The following is a 5826-nucleotide window of genomic DNA, read 5'->3' on the forward strand; positions in this document are numbered from 1 at the left end:
GCTAACAGCCAGCTAAAGAAAACAACATTAAATCTTAACATTCCCCCTTTCCCTGCCAAAGTCACTTGCGAAAACTAAACATTGAATATTTTTTAGTATCTATTCTACAACTATAGTTTTACTCCATACTTAATCTAACAATTCCATTCAGAAGTTTCATGCAATTTTTACTGCTTTATTCTGTTCTGCTGTTTTCCAAAAGTAACAAATTGTACGCTTTTATTTTGGAGGCCAAATTGTCTGATTTATGGTCTCCTTCGAGCTAACTCCAGCTGACTTGATGCAGCAGGGAGATCACACACACACACAAACACACACACAGAGGCAGGTACCTCTAGTAGGGATGTGGACTACTATCATTTATGCTGGGGTTAGCCAGAAATAGACAGGAATATAAACTATTTTGCTTCCTTCAAAACAAAAGCCTAAAATTTCTCACGGAAAAACAACAGACGAGTGGAAAGAGTAACAAAATATCCTATTCAAGTTGAAATACCGAATTTTTAATGAAGATGAAGTAAAATTACTGGTCTAAAAATCTACTCAAACACAAATAAAAGCGTAGCTAATTTAAAATACTCAAGACTAGGCCTAAAAGGTACTGAGTTACTTAAAAAAAAATACAAAATAGCATGCATAAACAAAGTAAATCCTGAATCAACACAATTTATTGTGTGACAATAAATGAAAATGCTAATCAATAACGTCACGTGTGTAACTTATATGTTTCTCTTACCATTAGCTGGCAAACAAGCAAGCAAGGCTTTCTGGCTAATGTTAATTTGCTACTATTAAATACTACTACTAAATGTTCACGTTAAACATTACATTTAGCTAACATTTCCTCCACATGCTAAATTGTACACAAAATTTGTACTCTGCAATAAATATAATTTAAAATGTATTAGAATGTAGATAGATTTAAAATGGATAAGTACAAGTACACAAAAAGCAATAACAATAGTAATTTTAATTTGTTAGTTCCAGTGTCAAAGATGCACATCAATTGATATTACTTGCTCAGGCTCTTTGTCAGGTCAAACTTTTGCTGAGCGCACCACACCTACAGAACACGAATGGATGCAACAGTCATTCCCATTCAAATCAATGTTACTGGATGGTCGGAGTGGCGGCCATTTTTCCCACGGCACAGCCAAGGCAGTCAGTCAGTCAGTCAGGTAACGCTTACTGAGATGTCGCTTCGTGAGATGGCCTCTAGAGGGCGTCTTTGACTAAGAAATGGCCTCTCACCTATGGGCTAAATGCCACATTCAGTCACATACACTGATAATGCCATATTGGATCTCACACACTGAGTTACACTCTCCGCTGTCAATTTCCAGACATCCACATCTTCTGCTGTCCTGCAAACCTTAACGGTAGGTAACGTTATTACCTGTGGTATTCACGTTAAGTCACGGTGGAATATCATTTCCTTTGTCAAAGACAATGGAAATGATAATTTCTCCAAAAAGTAGCAATAGTTCGCCAACAATTACTCATGGAGGAAATGTTGAAACTGTCCAGACTTATAAATATTTGGGAACTGTGTTTGATAATAGATTGAGATTTAATGAGAATACAGAAGTTATTATAAAAAAAAAAATCCCAGGCACGTTTGTATGGTCTACGCAAACTTAACTCTTTTGGAGTTGATAGGACAATACTGAAAACATACTATACATCATTTATTGAAAGCATTTTAACATTTTCTTCTATTTGGTTTACATCCCTTAGTCAAAAAGACAGGAACCAACTGCAACGAGTTGTCAATATTAGTTCAAAAATTATTTGTGAAACACAGAGATGCCTTGCACAGTTGAACTCTAAACAGACCCTCAAGAAATCATACGCTATTATTAATGATCCGTTACATGTCTTACACAAATCTTTTGTATTGATGCCTTCAGGAATGCGTCTCAGAAGCCCCACTTGCAGTACAAATAGGAGAAAATTTGGTTTTACCCCTGAAGCAATTAGACTGGTAAACAGTAAATGTAAAAGCGATGGTTCCCTCATTCAGCACCCCAATGTTAAAGAGATGCTTACCTGAGTCAGTACTTAGACCTGTTTATGCAACATACATGCACCTGTGCTTAATAACTGATTCTACCTCCAATTTATTAACTTGGTTTTAAAAAAGTATTAGATTCTGTCTTATATATACACAGTATCTTTTAATGTATTTATTCATTTCACTCATTTATCTAATTTCTATTTTGTATGTGTATGATGAATATGATGAATGTGTGCTGTTTTTGTTGTCCTGCTTCAAAGTAAAAAAAAAATGTCGGTAACACTTTATAATAACCATCATTAATAAATGGTAAATTGATAGTTAATTAAACTTTAGTTAATAGTTATTTTACTGTTAACAAACAATGAAATGATCATTAATAATGTTTACTAATTATTAGTAATGCTATAATTTATGTTATTTTATTATTAGTTTGTGTAATATAAAATAATTTGTTTATAAATGATATATTGTATCATAGCTGATAAGAGACGGTAAAAAGGGTAAAAAGCTATGATACAATATATAATTTATAAACAAATGATTTTATATTACACAAACGAATGATAAAATAACATAAATTATAGCATTACTAATAATTAGTAAACTTATTAATGATCATTTCATTGTTTGTTAACAGTAAAATAACTATTACCTAAAGTTTAATTAACTATCAATTTACCATTTATTAATGATGGTTATTATAAAGTGTTACCAAAATGTCTAACCCTGGTATAACATTGGGATGGCTGTAGGTTTTCCAGGTCAGTTACTTATTGAATTTATACTGTATAGTCTGTTTCTTCTTTTTTTCTATGAAGTATCACCATTATGAGCAAAGCTAGGCTACTGTGTTTCTGCCTCTCCACCATGTTGAGGTTCCAAAACAGCCCAATGGACAGAAATCTATCCGTCAATAATTCTGTGTTTTCCGACGGATCGGTGTGGCCGCAGCTAGTGGAATTCAACACATGCGCCGTGGGCCTGTACAGGATCTGTATTTGTTATGTGTATTGCTGGGCTAGCTTCCGGATACAGGAAAAGCAGGCGGAAGTAAACAAGTCGCCATTACTGCGGTGGCATCTCAGTAGTACACCCGCTTAATAACATTGTTTTGTAGGCGAACTCTCCTGAGGATTTTACACTTATTTACCTTTTTTATACAACTGAAGAAAAGACACCGCACACCCGGTATAAGGCTTGGTTGAGGTGCTGGAGATGGAGAATTATAGACTTGAAAAAGGCATCCGCACACTCAAAATATGTGCAAAAATTATGTATTGAGACCTGCTTGCACCATCTTACTTATCACCTCTAGTCACTCATATACCTGTTAGGGCTCTACGATCACAAAATGCCGGTCTCCTGACTATTCCAAAAATTAATAAAACATCAGCAGGTGGCAGGGCTTTCTCTTACCAAGCCCCTCTTCTCTGGAATCGCCTTCCTATCCAAATTCGAGAGGCTAGCTCGGTTGACTCATTCAAAAGTAAACTCAAAACAAATCTATTCGCATTAGCCTTCAACCACATTTAGTCTGCCCTAAATACTAAACTACGGTTATCCAGCTTATATTCAGTTTTATGTGCGCATGGTTACATATATGTACTGTATGTTACATATTTTTGTGTTTTCATCTGTATCCAGGTATGAATGTACAGGAGTTTTATGTGCATATTGTGTATTGTTGTATTTTATGTTTTATATGTAGTTTATCTCACTTTGTACATTTTTATATATTTTGCTAATGTTGCTCATTATTGTTTTATTTTATGTACAGCCCTTCTTCAAGGCATCTTTATACATTATACAACTTTGACAAAAGAACGATGTTTAGGAGATCAGGTAGAACCTGACCTAGTCTATATCTTTCCTTGGGCCCAAATAACATGTTTTCCGTCATGATCCCTATTAGTAGAAACCATAACTAACCATAGCTAGCCGCCTGCTCCGTCCGTCCGGTAACAACCGGTTGCCCCCTCCCACTCTACTGCAATAGAAACCTAGGGGTACATGTAACAGTCTTTGAAAACTATGCTAAACGTCGTTTTGCAAAACACAACGCTCTCAGTATAATCAGAAATATAATCAAAAACAGATGCAAACACAGACTTCTAGCTAGCCAGCTACAGTTTTGTAAACAAATCCACATGTAAAGCCTGCCAGACACATATCCCTCCGCGAATGCAGCAAAAACGACAGCCAGAAGAATGCCACGGTCTCCAAAAATAACTGCTGACAGAAAGCTTGTTGATTTTTTTTTTTTTTTTTCAAGATAACATACTACCCAGATTACCCAGTGGTTGTTGTTGCCATGAATGACACATAATACCAACATTGAAAGACCAGCTATTTAGCTGGACTACATTATAAATGTGTTTAGAGTGATTTTAGGAGGTAAATGGCAGTTTAGTTAAATCCACTGGCCTGAAAAGTACCCTTCATCTATTTAATGTGACACATAATAATTGAGGACTTGGAATGTAACGTTGGAGCTGTATTATGTAAAAATTGCTAACTTATCTTTGACTTATTCCAAGGTCATGATGTGACTCCTGGATTAGATAAATGTAGAGTAGCGAAGCAGCTCCACTTTCATTTGTGAGTTTGACAACAGCAATTAAATTGCAGAACCACAGTCATGGGTTAAAAATGTAAAAACATCTATTGACCCAACACAGCTTTTATATTTTCACTACAACACTGTCTCTGTCCAGCTGTCTTAAATGCGCTGCATACAGTGTTGACTGTAGTACCACTTACAATTCTCTACAGAATTAAAACAATACATTTATTGTTTTAGAGATATAATTGGCATTGATATCTTTTACTGAGGAAAAATAGAAGGCAAAGGGTAGGGTGTTGGGCGGTGGGTTGCAAATGGGTGTTGGGGTGTGTCTGGGGATGGTGGGCAGTAAATGGGTGTAGGGTGTAGGGTAAGGGTGTGTAGGGGAAAATGTTGGATGATAATGGGAAATGTGCACATTTACAGGCATGTGCGCACATTTACCAAAGTTAAGTTTGTTTGTGTGTGTGAGAGCACAGGTGTCAGTGTGCTCAGGTTCTTGGCTTGAAGCAGCTCAAGAATATGTTGAATATGTCACAAGAAACTCCATCTTCTCCTGTTTCTTCTCCTGTTTCTTCTCCTTCCTCTGTTTTGGGGTCAGGAGCTTTATGAATCTTCTGAGCATAGAAGGCTTCCTGGACCTTTTGTGCAGTTTTTCTTCAACCTTTCTTGTCTTCCTCTCTAGAGCCTCCCACCTCTGCCTCTCTGGTGTTACATTTGAGGGCCTCTTTCTCCATTTCGCAGGCCTTGAGCTTCATGGCCTGCTCCCCCCCTTCTTGGAGGAGAGCCTCCTTCTCCTCCTCCTCTGCCTTGAGCTTGATGGCAATCTTCTCTTTGCTCAAGGCCTTGTCTTGCTGGAGCATCTTCACATTCTCCATTTCTTGGAGGAGGACCTTCTTTGCCTCCTTCTCTGCCTTGAGCTTGATGGTAAGCTCCTGGGAGCTCAAGGCCTTCAAGCCTTTGAGCATTTTCAGCTCCTCAGTTTCTCGGTGAAGTGCCTTCACCAGCTCCAAGGCCTTGAGCTTAATTTTACGCTCCTGGTTGCTCAAGGCCTTCTCTTGCTGGAGCATTTCAGTGAGCCATTTCTTTGTGGACAGCTTCCTTCTTATAGTGGAGGGCCTCCTTCTCCTTCTTCTCTGCCTTGAGCTTGGTAGCAAGCTCCTGACTGCTCAAGGCCATCTCTTTTTCAGCTCCTCCATCTCTATGCGGTGTGCCTCTTCCATCTCGGCCTTGTGCTTTAATT

This window comes from Centroberyx affinis, unplaced genomic scaffold (assembly GCF_046629955.1).
Source record: "Centroberyx affinis isolate AG114_WGS23_722 - 3 ecotype Tasmania unplaced genomic scaffold, CSIRO-AGI_Caff_v1 ptg000861l_1, whole genome shotgun sequence".
Taxonomy (NCBI): Eukaryota; Metazoa; Chordata; class Actinopteri; order Beryciformes; family Berycidae; genus Centroberyx; species Centroberyx affinis.